Raw genomic sequence first — 22,453 nt, 5'->3', positions numbered from 1 at the left:
TGCCAGAAATATCATGGCCGAGAGGAACAACATGGGATTGAAGGATGTGTGGTGCCACAAACTTTGAGGATGAATGATTTTATTTATAAATACTTTTTCTTTTCTTCCAAGAAACAACAGATATAAAAATCGGCAAACTTATCAGGCAATCAATATAAATCCAGCATGAAAAAAACAAAAGGCATCTCCCCCCTACTCCCGATGCTTGCATTTCTATCTGACTGCCAATACAGATTTCAGTATTTCACAACGCATAGACCATCAAATCAAACCCTACTTCAATGAAAATTACAGGCAGCTCTTATCAATATACATAGGCCTTCCAACGTCTCTTTCTCTCATATACTCACTCGAAGCTCATCACAGTCAATGAACATCTCTACAAGGCATACAAATTTTGTCAATCAGTTTTTGACAAGCTTGGTTCTTGTGTGTCACCCTTACAGCCATCATGCAATAGTCCATCTTCTTGCATCAATTATCATAGGTCGGTAGGACTCTCTCTGCTATCCCACAATTGAGCAATACAAACTTAGCTACCACCAAGCACACACTTGATTTTTTTAAATTGTACTAGGAAATAGTATCATTGCCAAAGTAGGGCCAGCTGCCCTCCTGTATTGTATAGTTGGTGCAGTATTTTAATTTGTATGAGTGTAAATCCCAATCTAACGGGCACCTCTTGCGGGTATATTTGTGCCTCTTCAAATGTCATCACCTAGCAAGCCTAGATGTCTTTCCCACTTTGATCTGAGTGATTGTAGCATGTTCTGGGAATTAAATTACAGTGTTTTATATTGTAAGAATGTAAGATGTCTCCTCAGTGTGGATGACAGGATTCTGTATTCCAACTGGGACTCACCATAACGTCTATAAGTAACTTCCTGTATTTTAGCAAGGTGTTTTTAACTTGCAGATATTAACAAACAAATTACAAGTGAGACCAGCAATTTTCCTCCCTCAAATCCGCCTATGACAAGAGAGCTTCTGACCTCCCCCCTTCTATATCTCTCAGCTGTGATATTACAATGATATCCCATTTTTTCAAACCCTGGCATCCTGTGCAAGTTGTGTAGTAGCACTGAATTCCATGGTGGGATTGTCAGCATCTGCGCACCCTACTACCTTATTTGTTTGGATTCGGTCTTCCATGCCTGCATGATTGCTCTAATACTTTCCAGCAGGCAGATGGGATCCTTCCCTCATGTATACCCTTGTTTCTATAGCATGTTGGTCTCCTACCAAAGATAGTAGCTGCTGGAGTCTAAATGCCCAATCCCTAACAACCAACTGAGATGCCCAGAAATATCTATTTACATCAGGTAATGCAATTTCTCTATCGTACACCTCCAGGCTAAGGGTGGCAATCACATTCCTGGCAGAACAAGCCTTCTCTAGTAGGGAAAGCACCAATCCACCTACCCTAGTAAAACAGACCTGAGATATTCAGAACACTGTGATATAAACACAACAAATAAAATTTGAGAGACTGTTATTTTCTTTATTAAGTGCCTATCAGGAAAGCATGTCACATTCCTACCTAAACCACTTCAGAATCGTAGACTGGTTTCTATCCATGAATATTTCTTTACCCTTATCTAATTAAATAACACAACAATGGAAGCCATCCCCAACTACTTTAATAGGATTGAGCCAGTTTTGTGGAGAAGACCATTCTGTTATGGGAAAGAGCATAAAGTTGGCCTAGTTGATATAGCGGCCTGAATAACGGCCATAGACATTTACTATGTTCAGAGTTCTCCCAATTGGATTCATAGGATTAGCTTAATATAGAAGTACATCACTGGCATACACTGAAAAAATGTCCTCTCAATCATAGTGCGAAGTCAGACCTCTCATCGAACCATCCCTCCTAACCCAGCATACCAGTGGTTCAATAGCGAGTTTGAAAAGACGTGGGGATAGGGAGGGTAGCGCTGTCTTGTACCCGGCTCAGTAGGAATGGTTCCAAAATTGATCCACTGACTTATCTTTGAGCAGTTCATCTATAGAGCATCAATATTTAGATTATAAATATCAGACCAAAGTCCATCCATTACAGAACAGCCATTACAAAACACCATCATAGGGAAGCACATCGCTCTTTGGCGTACAGCCACACAACCACAGCTGGTGCCTTTAAAACTTTAGCATGAGTCCGACAGTCATCAAGGCATCTTAGGTTGTGTGTGGCCAATCCACCTGCCATAAATCCTAATTGGTTAGGATAGATCTGGAAATTAATTATTATATATAATCAATTAACAAGGGCTTTTGAAAGTAGTTTATGTCCTGGTTTTAGCAGAGATATGGATCTGTAATAGGGACACTCCTCAGGTGGTTTGCCTGTTTTTGTGGATTGCAGCAATGGAAGCCGCACAAAGGTCTAGTGGGAGACAACCTATTCCTCTAGCTTCCACTAGCATATGAAGGCTATGGTATGAGATCTTGCTAGATAATTGTTTACACAACTCAGCAGGAAGTCCTTTAGTACCCAGGGCTTCAGTAAGCACTCCCACCCTTAAAATTCTTGTTAAATGCATCACACTAGGGTCCAGACCAGAAAGTCATTAACACAACTTGTCAACTCATTAAGGTTGCTCAAGCCTGCAGCATAGTATAAAGTCTGGAGACGTTGTGAAAGAGCTGAGCTATATTTTATTCCTTCCATTCTTCTTGGCCCTCTTCATATCTTATGCATTAAATCCATCTTTGGACCACCTCCTTCTTAGTAAGCCACGCTTACAATTTAGCAGCTTTATTACCTACTTCATACAACAGTTAAATAATACAAAGGAAACTGCACCTTGGCTTCACTTTCTACCAGAGCTCTATATTCATTGCTTGGTAGTTCAACTGAGAAATTGTGTAAACTATATTCCTCCAAGCCCATAAGCTCATCCTCAATGTCCATTGCTTCTCTGATGCTTGTCTTCTTATTCCCTGAGAATTTGGATATGGCTGCTCTTCACTGGACTGTTTGTAGACCTCCAACAGAGACGCAACTGACTGAATGGAGCCTGTTTTCCATAAAATAATAATCGATTGTAGAAGCCTGGTACTGCTCTACTTCTTTATTACACAGTTCCCTTGCATCAAGTCCCCAATCATCAAGCCTAGAAAGCGCTCTGGCCGGAAAGGTTTCCACAAGTGGGTAATGGTTGTATATGCCCCTTGCTAGATATGACATACCCTTAATCTTCCATAATGCACCATCAGGACAAAAGAGAATCTAATCCTTAGAAGGCGTTCTTCAGCCCCAAAAAGGACAATTGATAAATGTAGAAGCAACTTACTCACAATATATCCTGTAAGCCTAAAGCCTTGGAAAATCATTCTAGTTTCAATTCTCTGTCCTTCAGATAGAGAGTCAATCTGCCTAGTCGGTCAAACCATACTAAATCGAGGTCTCCCGATTAGAAGTACAGCCTTTGGAGTTTGCAGTGCCACTGTTCCCACCCTTTCCCTTGTATGAATCTGCAACCTAAGCAGTAGGTATATTGACAAGAATACAATCCTCTCTCTAGCCCACTCTCCTGCTAGAGCACCACAATAACCCTAAGGGTCAGCCTTAGTCATCCTGTCCTGAACTGCAGTGAGCGTTTCTTTTTTTAATACATTTCAAATACGTTTTATTATATATTTATGTAAATCAGAAGATAGTTAGATGATAAGGGGTTGAAAAAAGTAAATCTGCATGTATACAAACATAAATTGGCTGAATGTAAATATACAGCAGTAGGCAGCATAGTATACTTTAAACTGAACTTGAAGCTAGAATAATACAAGATCCAAAGCAAAATATTATGTATATTATTGCTAGAACATGGGTAAAGGGGTGGCGGATGGGGGTGCAGGTTTTTGCTTATGTTTATGCCTTTCTTTCTTATGGTTGGTTCTTCTTTTGTTTGTGGGCCTTCCAGGCCATGTTTGTATTTCAAAATCAATAACATGCGTTATGAAAAAAAGAACCAAAGTAAAAGAAAAAAAGGAAGAAACGAGATAGGAGCGTTATGAGAGAAAGGGGAGAGTAAAGGGAAAGATAAGATGATAGAACATTGGGAAAAGTAAAGGTGGGAGGGAATCTTGGATATTAGATAGGTGAACACTTCTTAAGAGCAAGTGGCAAAGAGAGGAAAGAGAATGTAGTCTAATTCTATTTTTTTTCTTAGGCTCAATTTTCAGGAAGGTATTTAAGGAGGTTTTGCACGGATCACTGATAAAATATCGAAGGTCAAAAAATCGACCTACAAAAATATCGGAGCAAAAATATCGATGTCAAGAATATCGACATCCTATCTATAACATGGTAAGTACAAAAATATCGAAAATAAAATATAGATGTCAAAAATATCGTTATTAAAAAATATCGTTTTTTCTTTAGTTAAAAAAAATATGTAAAATAAACCAAATAATACTTATAAATAAAATAAACATAATTAAATATATTTCATAATGTTTAAAATTAATAAATATATATAATTCAATAAAACATTAATTAAACATATACATATATATAATATATATACTTAATAATTAGTTTTAATCATTATTTTAATAACTTATAAATTATTTAAAAATATTATAAATTACCAATACATCTATACACATAAAACAATACCATGAATACAAATTAAATAATTACGTATAACAAATTAAAAAAATGACATTTAATTTGAATATTTTTAATAATTAATTATATACTACATTAGCTAAAATAATACAAAAAATATTAAATAGAGAGAATAACACTACTACTCCAACTCCAACAAACACAACAGTAAGGAAACTGTTAGATAGCGTATGGCTAAAAATTACTATTTCCACTCCAGGGAGTGTAACAGTAGGGAAAGTGTTGGCTGGCGTAGGGGTAAAAATGACTATTCCAACTCCAAAGAGTGCAACAGTAGGGAAAGTGTTGGCTAGCGTAGGGGTAAAAATTACTATTCCAACTCCAGAGAGTGCAACAGTAGGGAAAGTGTTGGATAGCGTAAGGGAAAAATTACTATTCCCACTTCAGAGAGTGCAACAGTAGGGAAAGTGTTGGATAGCGTAGGGGTAAAAATTACTATTCCCACTCCAGACAGAGCAACAGTAGGGAAAGTGTTGGGTAGCGTAGGGGTAAAAATTACTATTCCCACTCCAGAGATTGCAACAGTAGGGAAAGTGCTGGATAGCGTAGGGGTAAAAATGACTATTCCAACTCCAGAGTGCAACAGTAGGGAAAGTGTTGGATAGCATAGGGATAAAAATTACTATTCCCACTCCAGAGAGTGCAACAGTAGGGAAAGTGTTGGATAGCGTAGGGGTAAAAATTACTATTCCAACTCTAGAGAGTGCAACAGTAGGGAAAGTGTTGGATAGCGTAGGAGAAACAATTACTATTCCAACTCCAGAGAGTGCAACATTAGGGAAAGTGTTGGATAGCGTAGAAGTTAAAAATAACATACTTATAAATAAAATATTTATTTAAAATAATTATTGATTTAATTATTAAATAACTCCAAATTATTTACAAGTACCAATAAATAATTATTACAAACACAGCTACCAATAAATAATTAATTAGCAATAAATTAATAATAAATACCAATATATAATAATTAATAAAGATTAATTACAACATAATAAATAGTGAATACAATATTTTTCATAACAAAAACATATTAATTATTAAAAAGTAATTACCAATTAAAATATATTGAACAATTAAATATTTGTTATACCCAAAAATAATCATTATTAAACATTAATTACCAAGTAAAAAATATTGAACAAATAAATATATTTATTCCAAAAAATAATAATTATTAAACATTAATTACCAATTAATAACTACTTATTAATATATTAATTAGAAATATCAATACATATTTAATCATATTTAATTACCAATTAATGATTAATAAGCAATTAATTAGTTTTCATAACCAACATATTATAATTTAAAATATTTACCAATTAATAAATGTCCAATAAATTAATTATCAATACCCAACAACAAATTTAATAATTACTTAATTAGATTTCAATTACTTCCAACACTATTCCCCTATAAACACACGACACACTCCAATAATAAAATACACTTAACATAATTATCAATTAAATACAAATTACCAATTAATACTTAATTAACAATAATATAATTATCAATACCAATAAATGAAAATAAATTATTACTTAATTACAATTAAATTACTTCCCACCTTATTCCCCTATAAACCCACAACCCACTACGGTACTAAAACACAAAATTGACTTAAAAAACCATTATTAACACTTAAAAATTGTATACATTTATTTTAAAACCAGTAGAACACTTAACAAAAAACATATAACACATACATATTAAATACATATTAAAATACATAACAATAATATAAATATCGATATTAGTAACATCAATATTAGTAACATCGATATATTTGATATCGATATTACTAACTTCGATATTACTAACATCGATATAAAAAAAATCGATATTACTTACCTTGGGGTCGATATTCTGTCCATAGATATTCTTAACATCGATATTCTGTCCCTTCGATATTGTCAACTCGATATTAGTGTAGGTCGATATTTAATTTTCGATATTTTGACTGCTCACCGTTTTGCACCTCTGGTAAATTGTGTACAAGCCCACCATGAGTGTACGGAAAGTTGGTTACAACCTTTCCACTCTGAAAGTATAGATTTAAAAGCAATCATTAGCGCATGTCTAATGAAAGAAGTTCTTCCTTTCTGCGGGAGATTTTATAAGCAAAACACAGAGGCAATAGAAGCGAGGTCAGGTATACATTCTAGGCTAAAGATTTTTGAGAGGTTGTACTGACTTCTTTATGCAATTTATTAGAGAACTCACAGTGTAATAACATAAGCTTGGCATCACTTAGTTCCTTTTTACAGCTTCAGCAGCAGTCAGATTTTATTAGGGGTTCAGTGGGTTACATGTGCAGTCCAAAGTCTACTTTGAGAAAGGGATAGTGAAATCTTGTCTTTCGTTAAATTTGTCCAAGAGGAATTCTAGTCTATAGCAACATGGGTGGAGTTGGTATTGTTGTTTAGTACTAGTTTCCATTCCTCTAGGAGGAGTTTTGTCAGTTTTCATGTTTTTTTACTAGAGTAAGGAGTACATTTTGGACGCCACATGCTCACTTTTTGAATGAGTATTGGAGAAAGTCAAGGAGTCTTAGGAAATTTGTGTTTGTATAGAATGTCTTTGATTTTTAAGGAATGTGTAAATGTTGATATTATCAAGGTTACATTTATTTTGGATGAACGGAAAGGGGAGTGGGCTTGAGGGTAAACCCACATTTAGAAGACTTAGAATCCCTTTCTCTTTCAAGACTTTGTTGCATATAGTTTTAACATCCAATTTGATTTTATTGCTGTACCATAGGGAAGCCAGTTTGGGATGTTTTTTTTTTATATACATTTTATTATCAGCTTTGTGTAGTGCTTGGGCGGTGCCAGAGAGAATTATAGAGGAGTATTCTGTAATGATTCTTTTAGTTGTGGTTACAGAGGTGAGACCAGTTGGCAGAAAGTGAGATCAAGGATTATTCTGAATATTCCCTTTTTGACTAAAAAGGCAATTTGGTCTCTACGTTAATCTGGGAGGTTGAGGCCACCCATTGATTTTAGTGCTCTTAATTTATAAGAGTTATTTATGGGTTTTTTGATAGCCAAAGGAATAGGTTGGGGAACGAGTTAATTGTTTTTGAAGAACGCATCAGAAAGTCAGATACTACCTCATCGAGAGATGAGCTTTGAACTCCCCATTTTCCTAAAAAGTGTGATGCCTGTCATCTCACCATTAATAATTGAAAGTGTCCTTAACTCATCACAGTGTTAATAATACTGTTGTGCCCCAAATGTACACACCAAGGGGCTACCTGTGTAAAATAGCCGAATGTAACAAAGTAATATATTTAACCCCATCTAAAGGTTACGCCTGGTGAGGTCAGCTATAGATCATGACTGTCAGCCTATGCTATCCATTGCAGTGAGTAATCATCATTGTTCGCCTGTAGTTCATCATGAACGACTGGGATGTGATCATCTTGTTGCTGGTGCTGACTCCAGCCACTGTGGACATTTTGAAGATCTTGTTGCTGCCAGCCATTCTCATTCTGTGGATCCTTCCGAGTCGCTTTACACAAGGGTTCAGGTGTGAGTCCCTAGGGTGACAGGGTCAAGAGTCCAGCGACTAATGATTTATGTCATTGACAACTACAATGAAATTGAGGACCAACTAATATGTATAGCATATCTCAACAAGACTGAAGAAGAGGTGGAAAGGTCCCCAATAAATGCAATATTTTGCATTGATATGATGATAATGTAGGCTCATTTTACTCAGTGTCACTTCAAAAGCCATATGGATATGGTCATTTCCCTATTCTGTGTGATTTTAATATTATCCTATGAATTTCAGAGGGACGAGGAATGTTAGACTGTAAACTTTTTAAAAACATTAAAAACTAAAGTCTTCGTAAGGTCGCAAGCTGTAATAAGACAGTCACTAAATCTACTGCCTGCACAGGATAAACTAAACAGCTGAAACCGGGCTGCAAAGTAGGTCAGGTATTTCACATCAGAACTAAGGGTTATGATGTTTATCTCTTCAGCAGCGCCACCACATCTTTAAAGAAACTCTAAAGTCAATGTATTTGCTTATTAGAAAAGCATGAAGTCGCCATTACCATGTTTGCTATTAAAAACATCAACACTACACGTTGAGCTAGGCATCAAAAGGAAAACCCGACATTGATAGTCTACACCTCATAGGCTGAAACATGTAAAATATCCAGCCAAAAGCAGTAATCCAAGCACTTTGGTAAGAAATAAACCATCAGGTCAGTCTTTCTGCTCCAATGACAAGTGTACAGGTTCTTTGAAAACTGGTTTGTTAAAGGAGAAACCCTGCATTTTTTGGCGCTGGTTGGAACAAGACTGTCCATGCAATATCTGAAAAACAGCTGGTGTAGAAAACCAGGTTAGGTAAAAGACAAAGTGTGACTAATGTAGGGCCCTTGCTCCGTAAAGTCAAAGTTTGCTGCATGAATTTGGTGTAGACGTCAGGTATGTTCCACTGTCAAAACTCACTAATGTCAGTTGAACTGATTTTGGGATAAATTCTCTTGTCTGTTATTTTAGTAATGAAGTCTGCTGGGGATACATGTGCTGGTGTAGCTGGGGCATGACAGAGAAGCATGGACGTTTCTGGTACATCCCAAATTCCCATACCAGATTAGGAATGGGGTTAACAGTATGTAAGAGTATTTCATGTCAATACTGGCAGCCACAGACATCTTCAGATGCGTTCTCTTTTGACTGTCCACTTTGGATTGATTAAACGCTTTAAATCCAAAATTCTAAAGCTATTTTGAGTTAAAAATCATATTTTTTCCCCTGACTACATGGTCTTCTGATTCTACATATATTTTCCTTTTTCACAAGGAACTAGCTTATTTCTCATGGGCTGCTGGCTGGAAGGAGACAGGCTTGGATAGAGAGAGGAAGGAGGTGGGGTGTGGCTCCACCTTTCCAGTTTGACCTGCACACAGGTTGCAAGAGGCTGAGGAAAAGCGAGTTGTAGTTGGACACTTGCGGAGGTCTGAACAGGGTGCGTGCGAAGAGCGCCAGTTTAGACGAGGTTGCAGGAAATCAGGGTGGGTTTCACCTTGTCTTAGGGCACCAAACGAGATTGGATTGGTAGCTGCTGTATCCTTACTTTTAATTTCACTTTGGGTTGCTGCCTCAGGTCCTGTAGAGCACAGTCGGTTAGGTCAGTAGACTGCAGGCCATCTTGGAACCAGGCAAAGCAATCATTGGGCAACCCTGTATACCGTAGTAATACTCTATGGAAACTGGAGGAAGAGGAGCATCAGTGCCGTAGGCCCCGCATGATGCTGTAGAGGAGAGATGGTGGGTGGAAGCAGTCAGCTTCCAGCTTCCTGTGCTGTACATGCTCATCGGACGAGTCTGTGCAAAGTAGGCTGATTGAGCCTGGTTTGTAGAGCCAGCACGATCAGCACCAGCGAGCTACCACATGCCTGAGGCCGCTCTGGTGGGTTTTCCAGCAAATGGCCAATGCCAAAGCCCCCTTCAGTTCTGCAGCTCTTCTGTCCAATACAGACAAATCTACTAAAGTATTGGCCAGGTTGTTGTCAGAAGGCAGTGTCTAGGGGGTTGTAAACTGATGCCAGGGTGGCAAACTGCCCTACAAATACATGAATGAACGTTCAGCAAACCTTCCACTTGATCACAAGTTCAAGTCGCCCATGTGCTGCTGTTGACTTGAGTCCTCGTAGTAGAGGCGGCGATACATCAGACGCCTGTCGCGTATGAAGAACCTTCCGTTGACAGACTGAGTGAGGAAAAAGAGACTAAGAGTTTGATGAGGTTCTCAAGCATAGTCGGATCACCTACTGAAAAGAAAGGGGATAAAGTGGTGCAACATACTCCCAGAGTGATTTAAGAAGCAAAGGACCCTGACGTAACGACTAGAGCCCTGGATATACATTTAGATGGCAGCTCTCTCAGTAGGCCGGATGATTCAGGACACCAGCCAAGAAGAAAATCTCCCAGCATACCCTTACAAGAGCTCAAGGCCAGAAATGGGATCCCCAATAGGAAAATTACGTTTTGTAGGCTCTGGATGCAGCAGGGATTTAGCAATGGATTGCGCAAAGACTGTTACAAAACTGGACTCCACAGAGGCCCTTGAGAGACCTGTGTCGCATGACTCACAGCAGGAGACCTCAGGTATATACATCACTATTCAAAGAGAACTTTCTAAACTAAACGCCCAATCAAGACCATTTTTCCTACCACACCTAAAAAAAAAAAACACATCTGTCAAAAGTGTCCCAAAAGAAGGCCTTACCTTATCCACTGCAAAAGTGGAGCAAACACCCGGAAGTGCTAAGAGAGCATTGAACAGAGCCAATAGAGTGAGCCTTGGCAGAAATAAAAGACTAAATAAGAGGATCTGCCAGAGTCAGGAAAGGGAGAATCCTCAAAAAAGAAAGGAGGCAATATCAGATGAGGATAAGCAAATGACGCCTTAACCGGGGTGGGGTAAACATTAAAAAAACATACCATTCCAGCCCAGACAAGCACCATCTCTGTGGCAAAGGGCATCATACAATGCAGTTGAATAGCATGGATCAAGAGGAATTATTTTTAGAAGGACGAAGTGGGGAAAATAGAATGGCCAGGCGCCATGACCGTGACTGCTTTGCATAGCTTATTCCTGCTACAAGGTAAGTCCTAAAACATAGAGCCAGTGCTGTCAAATTGGATAGAAGACGCACTTTGCCATCTGCAATTTGCCAACTGTCTAAAAAAAGAGGGAAGACATTTATTGGGCAATGAAACTTACAAATGGTTAAGTGACAAACTATGTGACAACACCATCAAAATGAACGACCTATAGATTGTAAAACATCATCAAGCTAGTTCTCACAGCCATAGCAGCTGTATCCTTGTTGGCACTGGAAGAACAAACTTAATCGAGTACATTGTCCGGTCGGTGCCACTTGCGAACTCCTTTTCAACCACCATAAATGTCCTGTATCCAATTGCAAGCTGGGAGAAACGTGACCACACATTTGTTAGATCTACTGCTGCCAACCAAAACAAAATTGCCGGATTGAGAAGCAAAATAGCCCAAATCCAGCCAGCCATTTAGAAGTTCATCCACCCAAGAGTGAGGGGAGAAGTAGGAGGCCACGCATATTGGAAAATACTTGCACTAGCAAAATGGCAATAGGTGCAGAGCAAACAGCACCTTGGGTAAAATAAATAACGCTAAAACAGGCTAACTAATCATAAGCCACATGAACCGAGCCATCAATCACTGTGGATGAGAACCAAGTATAATGACCACAGAGCACAATTGGTGAGCGATTACATCCTGATTAAGATCACTGATTGGCACAGGTTTGAAAATTTGAAGGGTGCAATGGAAATTGAAGAGTGATTACAATCCTGTACTATTAGAGGTAAACAAACAATGTCTCTTCAGAATCCAGAAAAATACCAAATCTAAATACCACCTGGAACCTAGGGAGGGGGGGGGGTGTCAAGTCAGAATAAGATGGATCACTAACCTTAAATCCAACATAGAAGATTGGAAAGAAGACCCATCAACAGTACATCTTCCGGAAGGAATAGTGAAAGGTTCAAGCGCCGCTGCCACACCACTGGTCTATGATCTTCTATTGAAATTACTAGCCCTTATTGTCTCAAGAAATTGCACGTTTAAAAAACATCACACTGTTAAAAACTTTGTAAAAGAGGGGTGGTTTGACGAAGAACGGAAAGCTATGAAATCAGAAAAACAAACAGTGCTCCAAAGTGAGTTCTCTAAACAGGTAATAAGGGCTGCAAGATTAAGTTATACATTTCTAATAAGAAAGAAGTAAGCAGATTCGTAAACAGAAAGTGGCTAGAACTGTAAAAAGTAGCAGTTGAAAATGCTACTCAGGCCTTTTGTAGAAAGATCAGAAACGGTCTCGGAGCAAGGAAAACTTTTTGGGAGGATCAAAATGGTACCCTGGTAGAAGCATTTTCGAAAGACAAAAAGACAAGCCATACACGGTCTTTTCAGAGAAAGGAGCTGGGCCCCAACATGATACCCCTGCAGGTGATCCTTGCTGATGTGGATAAGTGGGTCAAAATACTTGCTATAGTTTAAGATGATTATTATAAATTCTAAATGGCATTTCCAGACTTTTCATCACGTTTTGACCTGGTCTCAAGAAACCGCCTTTGGGTAAAACTGAGCATGATGAATACTGAGCCTGGGCTTCTGTCATGAATTGAAATGCTGGGGAACAAAAGCATCTCCAGACAAGTTTCAGCCTGGTTGGGTCTCATCAGTGAGGTGGAGTTTTTATTCCATAGCAGAATGAACTATGGACTCACATCAGGACACTTGTCAAACGCATGGCATTTTACTGTGATCAACTAGGAAAATATGTTTTTCCTTTGGCAGACCACTAACTCTTTCACCATTATTAAACTGAAATGTGCTTCACTCCCCTACATCTGTCATTCATCCACCACAACTCTCATCAATAAGCATAGGGGAGTATATCAAAATGTATACTCTTTTAGATATAGTGTGCCACTATGCAGGTATAATTTTAGGTTTTCTTTTTAATTCTTTATTCTTAGAAAATGTATATTTACTCTTTGTGTCTTGTACTTCAACTTATATTAAAAAAAAAAAAATTATATTATTAGTTAAAACATAATTACCAATAATTTCAACACATAATTGCAATATAAAAAATACTAAAAGTACAAAAAGTTACACCGAATGTCAGAAGAGAAAAGAGAAGAAAAAGACAAAGAAAAGTAGAGTGTGTCTGGAAGACAATACCATTTGTCATACAAACAACCTATCCGTGATAGTATCTAATTGGGGCTAGAACACAATGGATTTACCATATTTCATCTGTTGTGCCAACCCCCTTCACAGATTAGGGATCATGAGCGTTGACGCGTTTCGATGGTATGGTTCTCGTTTACACCATCTTTGTCAAGACCATCACAATAACTCTCACTCTTTGCATATGGTAAATAATATCGTACACCTTCCGGGCTGCCCCGTCTGGTATCACAGATAATCCTTGTTATTATTTATTAAGGGTCTCCTAGTCATTTAAAGACTCATTTGTAGAGTTTCCAAAGTCACAGATGAACCACTAAGATTCAGAGATTTCTTTTCAAAAAGCCTTCTTTAAAACAAGGTCTAGTTTCCTCATTACAATAAATATTCATAGTTTTCCATCTTTGGTTCCTGAATTGTACCACACTCTCATTGAGCCTTTGTCTTGACATCTCGGCGCTTAATTGCGTCCGCTCCGCTTAAATTCTGTTATATCTATGTCTTACTGCGATACCAAAAGGTGAAAATCAAAAAGGTTATGGACAGAATGAGTGGATTAACCCCAGCCACAAACAATGATTCTGGTCCCTGTATTCAGGGATACAGTGGGCAAAAAACATGAACTAGAATGCAGCCCAGAGCAATTACTCATTGTTGAGATTAGGGCAAGCATTCTGCAGTTATCATCATCATTTTTTTTTGTAAAGGACACAGATCGAAATACATAGAGGCACCAATACTCACAAAAACTCACCTAGAAGTGTGTTTTGGAAGAAATAAAATATAAAAACACAGCGCAATAGCAGAGAGCTTCACACAGTTATACGTGGTGAAAAAGAAATGCAGGCAAATGACTTGTGCTGATGAAAAAGAGGTGAAGAGTTTCCTTGAGAACGGACTGCATGACCTGTAAGGTGATAGTTAACCCCTTCAGTGCCCGCCCCTTTCCCCGCCCTGTGCCGGCCGTTGTATTAGCGGGCGGGGTTTATGACGAGCTGGTCTCGTCATGGGCACAGCGCAACCGCGGCCCATGGCGAGACCAGCTCGTCATGGGCATTGAAGAGGTTAAAGGAAACCCTGTGTTTGATAAGCTTGAAGAAATTTATGGCCTTAGCATTCAGGCACATCAGCACGTATTCTGTGTTTTCAATAGATTAAACATGATTAGAGAATGGGAGCAGGTGACTGAATTAGCCAAGAACACACGGAATCTGATGAGAAGTCTTAGGAGCACAATGATAGAGCATACACACAAATAAATATGCATTCAACCCAAATACACAAGCATTAAAAAGTAGAATACTTTCCTGAATGTGTGGGAGCCCACAGATTTAACTGTGCACGGGAGGTTGTGGGCCACACTTGGGCAGACGGTGGCAAAGCGAAACATAGCGCAGCTGTGGGGGGCCGCTACGTCACCTACGTTAAAGAAATGGAAGGAGGATATGGACTGGTGCATGATCCGCGAAAAAACCGTTTACGTAGCACGGGGTTGCCCCAAAAAATGGGTGGCGATTTGGACTAAATGGAATGCATACCGGGGAGGGATATGTGAGCCGCCGGCTATCGCGTCACCAGAGGACCACTGTACACTGTGAACCGCAATGTATGTTTAATGTAGCTCTGCCTGCACCGCGGAAGGGAAAGTACCGACGCATGTGTAAACCGATGCAATTATATTATGTGAGATGTGATGCTGTGTAACATGACCTAAGTTTCTATGTTTAAATAAAAAGAGTTAAAAAAAAAAAAAAAGTAGAATACTTAGCTTGTTGAGCTTTGTTAGAACTGTAATAGGAGATGCGTAGAGAATTAGGGTAAAGTCTAGGGTCACAGATGACCTCACGTTTTACCATAACTAATGTGTACCAATGTGTAACTACCTAGTAATTCATTGTTTGAACTTTTGTAACTAGCACAGTTTAACTGTGTATGAAAATGGCTGCCTGTGAAGTAGCACATTTGGGACTGGCTGTTTACTTGTGTGAACACTGCCACTCTCCCTGCAGCGAAAGTACAAAGCTGTCTTTACATTGCCAAGAGGAGTCTGTCTTTTTTTCATGTTAAGTTACCCTGCAACAAGTGTCAAGTACACTACTAATAATAGAGATACAGACACCCATGCAAACAGAACACACACACGCAGACACATATACAGTGTGTACTAGGGTGACTTGCTCATACAGGAAGGCAGGTAAGGCATGAGTAGGTGAATGATCAATGAGTGCATAAATGTGAGTGGATACAAGGAAGGCTAGATTAATGTAACTGTGGGTGGATAAATGGATGCTTAAATGAATGGTACAGTCGGACACACAGATGAATAGAAGAGTGTATGGGTAGATGAAAGGATGAGTGTGAGTGGATGATTAGATAAATTGGGTGATGAATACATAGGTGTGGGTGTATGGTTAACCCATTCACCCATTCCTCCTTGCACTTACTTGTTGCTCATACATTCATGCGCTCACCCACTCAACCATCTTCCAATGGTCTACATGGCTCCTTCAACCATACATACACTCACCTAACTACCCCATGCACTCATCCATCTATGCAATGACTCATTCATCCATATGAACATGCAGCTATTCACCTATTCATCTACTCGTCTATCTTGTCACTCACACATCCGTTCATCCAAACACTGCATCATTTGCACATTCAACCACTCACAAGACTTCACACCAACCAAACTCGCCAATCAATGAAAAATCAAGTAACTTTTTTTTTTAAGTTTGTCAAATCTTCTGGCGTTGCCAGTACTTGAGTGTTACTGGTTGCTACCACAGTAACATTAAAAAAATATTCGAAGTTAAAGAAATTATCTATAATTCTGTGCATTCCATTTTTTTTCAAAAGAAAATAAAAAAACTTTAAATTAGTGAGGCAGACAGTTCTTAATGTTCAAAGCAGAGGAAAAAAGCAAGCAGAAAGATAGAATTTTCACTTCCCTTCTAGTGTAGGAGGAGTATCAGCCGCGGCGTATAGTGGATCTGCCACCGGTAGTGGCGTTTAGAGAAGTCTGTGACTTTCAACCACAAGGAAGGGAAATGTTGATGGCACACCACGAGGCCAGCTGCACGCATGTAGCGGTGGTCGAGAAAATAATGGGGGAAACGAAAATCTGTTGTTAGACCCACACCTTCGGCAGTTATCGGATCTACCAAAGCTGAGGATATCACAACTGGCTCTTTTATGTAAGTAGAATGAAGAAAAAAATATCTTGCTGCTAAACTCTGAGAATTAAGAGCACGGAAATGAGTTGGGTATATTTAACTCAGTGTGATGGTGCTAGGACAATGCTTTTCCTTTGGCTTGGGAGGGACAGCTTTTCAGACTCCTGCATGTTCTAGCAAAGCATGAACACAGAAGACAAATATTGTGCGTGTGTGGACGGAGAATGTCTGCACCATCGGGGGATGAAAATTGAAAACATTTTGGTTACTTTTAATAATGCACTTTTTAGCTAACAAATAATGAGGGTGATATTCCAGCTGGTTTGAACAAATTAAAACTCGTAAAATTGTATAGTGAAATGAATGTTACATTTTATGTTATTGTATTTTAGTACATATAGTGGGGAGTAGTATTAAGATGTTTGAAATATACTTCAATCAAATACAATTTTTTTTTTTTTTTAAACCAAGTAGCTTTATTGTTTCTTTTCCAACTTTAGATCAGACAACAATGAAAAGAAAAAATAAGAGCCTAATGGGCCCTGAACGCTTTCCCCGGAAGGCAAGACAGGGAGGGGAGTGGAACCTTCGTGGTTTCTGAAGTTTGCACAATCTCCGTCTCTCTTAAAAAACGGATGTGAACAAACCCTTAAACGCACATCTGGACTCATTAGGAACCGAGGGAGAAAAACTTCACGAATGGTCTGAAAACATACATGTAAATCGTCTTGAAATGACAGACGCACACAACACATTTAAGGGCATCATCCCAGCAGATGCACTGATTGCTGCTAAGTCTCTCTTGCGAGCAAAGGTCATACCTACACCATAAGAAGGAGGGTCCCTCACAATAACCAGGCATTGCACGAGGGCTCTGCCAACATGACACAGCAGAACATAAGACTAGGCATCAGACAATCTGAATCTCTTAAGCAATTGTGAGACTGTAGATAGTAGCCAACTTAAACATATTTCGTTCATAAAGCAGAACTAATCGGTATTTTGAACATTACAGGGATTTTGAAAAGGTCTAACTTGGTAACCAATCGGTTGTGCCCACTTTCGTCTGCCACCTTTCACGGCGTTAAAAGCACACTTCCTGTGCACCTGATGTGACCATTATTTTTTAACCAGGTTGCAGCAGTGTCTGCTACTGCGGGTTTGATCTTAAACCCGCCCGAATGGCACCTTGTGACTTGGCTGCTTGACCGCTCCCTCCTTCCAGGTCTAAGCAGCCAAGCTCGGGCACCCAAAAGAGGCAGCAGAACGCCGACCGTCGGAGCCACTGCTCAGAAAACGGCGTCCCCCAACTCAAAGGAAACATATGTTTGAAGACACAAAGGAGGACACAGGCGTAACTAAAGCCACATTTCTTTCGGGTGGGGGGAATTCTTCCAGCAATAGGCAGAGCAGAGATGCAGGGGCTCTAAGAAGTGGTGAAAAAACAACAAAGTCTCATTAACAAGCAAATGGTCTTTTAAAGACCTCTAAAGTACTCAGGTGAGGCTGTGTGTGGGCCCAGGATGGGGGGGGGGGGGGGGGGGGGGGGGGCTGAAGCCCCGCTTTGAGCCGATGGGCGTTGTGCGCCTGAAGGAGGACCTAAGTCACAGAAGAGGTAAAACAAGCATTTGCAATGCAATCGGTCTCGCCTTTGGGACCTTATATGTATTTAGCTATGCAGCACATTAGCCGGGGTGCTGAAACATCTACTGTTCTTAACATGGAGGGTAAGTAAGCACCAAACTGCGTGACATACCTGGTATGGGAACACATGGAAAGAAATATTGCCTTTTAGCGACAAATGGTATAGTCCAAACCTCTGTTTTTATAATAAAACCAGGGCCTTCGGTGATCATATCACTGAAAATACAAGATTTGAAAAAAATATTATTGTCTTTGGGTGCTTGGGGACGACAATTTCTATGGACTGGAATCTAGAGAATGCTAAAGTGATTCTGTTATTTTACTGACCTCTGCTGGTGGTTTCCTATCAAGAAAGTTAAATAGAGGCAGTTGAACAGAAAAAAAGTCCCTAAGCGGAAGCAGACAAGTCCTAGGGCTGATCTCCAGAGCCCACAGAGTACATACACATATAAGTATATATTAAAGTATTTACAAGAGGTCTTGAATGCGTGACCTAAAAACGGTACAGGCTATGCTGAGCTGCCGATTCTGTGCCCCGTTGAAACTTCCATTAAAATTGCACTGTAATATTAAATTATTTGAAGAAAATGAATAGCTCTAAATAGTACAAAGATATTTAGAGTAACATGCGTTAAGCATAACCCCCCACAACAATTACCCTTACATGTGTTCTAATCTACATCTACTTTAGATCGCTTCTTGAAAGCCGTTATTTTTTTTTCAATTTTGTGTCATTTAAGATTACGAATAAGACTATGCCTACAAGAATTGTACGCACAGTGTGAAAGACTCCTGATCACACACACACACACCGCTGACTATGTCTGTTTCAAAAAGTCATTTTTCAATGATACGTATCATTTCCAAAATTTTGGATGCTCACACTCATAACAATGTAGTGGTTAAACATTATACTGATATCATTTCAGGCTATTTGCACCTCTGTAGTCACTCCCCCAGGGCATACTGCAGAATTTTGCACCAATAATAACAACCACTGCTAAGATGAATAGCAACTGCAGTCTAAATGTGCAGCAAAACCTGCACAACGTGCTTTTTGAAAAAAAATTATGTAGGTAGTAGTAAGCTTGAGCAAATATCACTTTTGCACTGGTTGATCTGTGCAGAAGTTGAGAAAAATTGCAGTGTACTTGTGAAAGGATTTTGTAATCTGCCCCAAATAGATTTTTGTGACTCAGAGAGTCGATGCAGGCGTTCTTAATAGCCACACAAATAAAATCGTTTTTTTTTTACATGGAGAGCAAAAGCCACATCTCCTAATTTCTAAATTATTTTTCATGCTGTTCAAATAGTGCAAGTTTGGTGGGAAAATGTGTTGATTTTATGAAGTGTGTAAAGGATATTGTTGCAAAAAAACTAAAATCTACAAGGGTTAGGATCAAGCAATATTTTCCTAATGATTAAAAGAATACTCCGACGTTGCTAAATGATAGAATATTGATTCATACTTTATATTTCACTTAAAAATATATCTTTATTGACATTTTGATTTACTTTTTATGTACATATATGCATGAGCCCCAGGGGTTTTAAAAAGCACAATTACATTCCACCTGCAAGTAGAATTACATATCATATTTAACATATATTGTCTGAATACCTCGTCATCAGGTCTCATCATACTTCAAGAGTAACATAACCCAGAGCTATGCCCAGGTTAAGGTTCATAGAGAGTAACTGCAGTTACCAGATTACAGACATGGTTGTGATGACTTGAATCAAACAAAAAACCATGCAACAGGCACAGACATAAACGTAAAAAATTATGGCACCCAGCTAAATTATATGGAAGGCTCATCTTAGGGTTCTGGACTATTCCGTTGAGGGAGGTGTATGGTACGTATGGATTTAGATGATATTCTAAATTCTGAAGGGGGAGCGCAATATGTTTCCTCTTCTAATCGGTCCCTCCCATGTTTAATGTCTTTTATTTCGAGGGGGTAAACCTCAGGGGTTCGACCCGTGTAGCTCCCCAGTTGGGGACTCCGGATCGTCTGGTTCTGTGGCGCCTCCTTGTTTATTATCCCAGGCCTGCAGTATTTCTGCCCACAGTCCTACAATTGGTCGACAGCGTAGCTCTCTGGCACCCTCAATCAATGCCCTCTCTTCTGCCCTGGCCCAAACCTCTAAAACTTTTTCCCAGGCTACAACTGAGGGTCCCACCTCCGCTTTCCACTTCAGTGCAGTGCGCCGGCGCACCAATACTAGTGCCAGATACGCAAACCTGGAGCCCACCTTCTTAGCCCTGGGTCGGGGAAATAAGCCCATAAGACAGACCTCCGTTGTGTGAGGGAGTGTACTGGCCAGTGAGTCATTAACCACATACAGGACCGTGATCCAGTATCCACTCAGCGTCGGACAGCTCCATACCATATGAGCGAACCCCACATCTGCAGTCTTGCATCTCGGGCAGTGTTGTGCGACATTTCCGAGTATCAATTGTAGTCTATGTGGGGTTAGGTAGGTCATATGGAGGAAGTTAAATTGAATGAGTTTAAAATTTGTATTTCTGGAGACCTGCTTCGGGGTCCTTAAAGCCTTACTCCATTCTTTGTCAGATAGCTTCCTATCAAATAGAGCACCCCATCGCTCCCATGTGCGGGTCAGTGGTTTCACAGTCATACTTAAGAGCGCCGCATATAGCCATTTTACAAGGTGGCGCGCAGACCCCAGAGTCAACATCCCCTAGAGCAGTAGATGGATCTCTGGTTCTCGCCCATTCCCAGGCAACAAATCCTTAAACGTCCTCGCCAGTGCGTGATAAAGCGGGAAGTGTGCAGGAGAGAGGTCATAATGCGCTAGGAAGTCTTCCAGCGGAATCAGCTCCACCTGATGGAGGCAATCTCCCACTGCTGTCACACCTGCCGCTGTCCAGTTCTTCAGCTGGAGCTTTGTGAAAGGAGAATGACCATCTCTGTGCAGGAGCCCCACCAAGTGAAGGTCCTGGACATATAGGGGGGCACTGGAGGGAAGCCGGAGGCTCCTGCACCAGCACATCAATGCCACCTGTAGCAGCACCTCTGGTTTAGGAATGACCACTTTCGGTGTAGGAGTTTCACTATCAGCAACGCTAGGTTGGTATAGTCAAGGTGCCTGCGGTCTCCAACTCCCAGCCGTCCAACCACCAAGCTAGCCAATGAAGCCGGGCCACCAAGTCATATATTTCGTAGTCTGGGGCTCCCAACTTTATATTTCACATGATGATGAATACTCCTTTAAATTACCAAGACCTAGCACACTTACGCATATATTTTACTGAATGCTTATATACATGATTTCTTTAAAAAATGATGTAATAGATGATTCAAATATATGTTGGAATTCGCCCCAAATGTGTATAGAATTTAAGTATACATTTTGCACTGCATTAAACAGTGGACTTTAAAAGGGGAATTTTCAAAGGAAAAAACCTCTCACTTTACGTTAAAAAAAAGTTTGTGTTTTAAAACATATGCACAATTCTTTAATTAGATGCCCAGGCCTGAGGTAAAAGGAATCAGTTAACTTAATGCTATCAAGCTGCAGGGAGTGAGAGGCGTGATTGTGTGCACTGTTTGTGGCTTGTAAGAGCCTAAATTCAGTGTATTACCTAAGAAATAGCCACCTATGTGTCCACCCAAGGCAGGAAAGTCAGAAATCAAAGTGAGGACACTGTCTTTCTCTACGGTGTTTGCTCCTTTCTTTTAGACTAACTGTGCTTGGCGCTTTGATGAATCCCTGCACAAAGTTTCTCCAGGTTTAACCTAGAGGATTTGTCTAGAGAACATATCTCCAAAAGGGGGATCAACATGCTCCAATACTGCCAGGTAAAACAGAAACTGCCTGTTACACCCCATTTTTACATGTGAAACTTGTAATCACCCGTTGAAACTAGGGGTGGGCGGAACTTGCGGAGTTTCATGAAAACTCCTCAAGATTCTGCGGAGTTCTGTAACGAGCAAAATTTGGCACGTTGCGCTGATTTTTAGCACCAGGAGTCTGTTCCGCGCGCGGTACCACGTGGCACGCCAGAGGGTGCTGCATCTTGATATGGTTTTGCTGCTGCTCTAGTAGATTTTCTACTCGAGCGGCAGCTTTCTCACCACGAATGGCCGCGACCGCCTGCATTGAGAAAATCTCGCTGGGTGCACTCCTAGCGCCAAAAAATAAATTGCACTAGGGTACGCCACTTCTCGCCAACTTATTGTTGGCGAGCCGCACG

The 22,453-nt window shown here is 39.8% G+C and overlaps 2 protein-coding genes across 8 annotated transcripts in view; one reads left to right on the top strand and one right to left on the bottom strand.

Moving 5' to 3' along the window:
- Positions 1-22,453, bottom strand: part of UBAC2 (UBA domain containing 2) — a 698,660-nt gene that overhangs the window by 366,803 nt on the left and 309,404 nt on the right. The window lies entirely within an intron of this gene.
- The window catches only part of GPR183 (G protein-coupled receptor 183), a 109,327-nt gene continuing 103,296 nt past the window's right edge, over positions 16,423-22,453 (top strand). Inside the window, exon 1 of one of the 2 annotated variants that reach the window (XM_085622251.1) lies at positions 16,423-16,608. The gene's annotated coding sequence lies outside the window, so the exon portion shown is untranslated. The remainder of the gene's footprint in view (positions 16,609-22,453) is intronic. The other variant, XM_085622252.1, reaches the window with a different exon arrangement.

The sequence above is a fragment of the Triturus cristatus genome, chromosome 8 (genome assembly GCF_964204655.1).
Source record: "Triturus cristatus chromosome 8, aTriCri1.1, whole genome shotgun sequence".
NCBI lineage: Eukaryota > Metazoa > Chordata > Amphibia > Caudata > Salamandridae > Triturus > Triturus cristatus.
The sequence above is the reverse complement of the archived record's forward strand: the minus strand, read 5'-3'. Positions and strand labels throughout refer to the sequence as shown.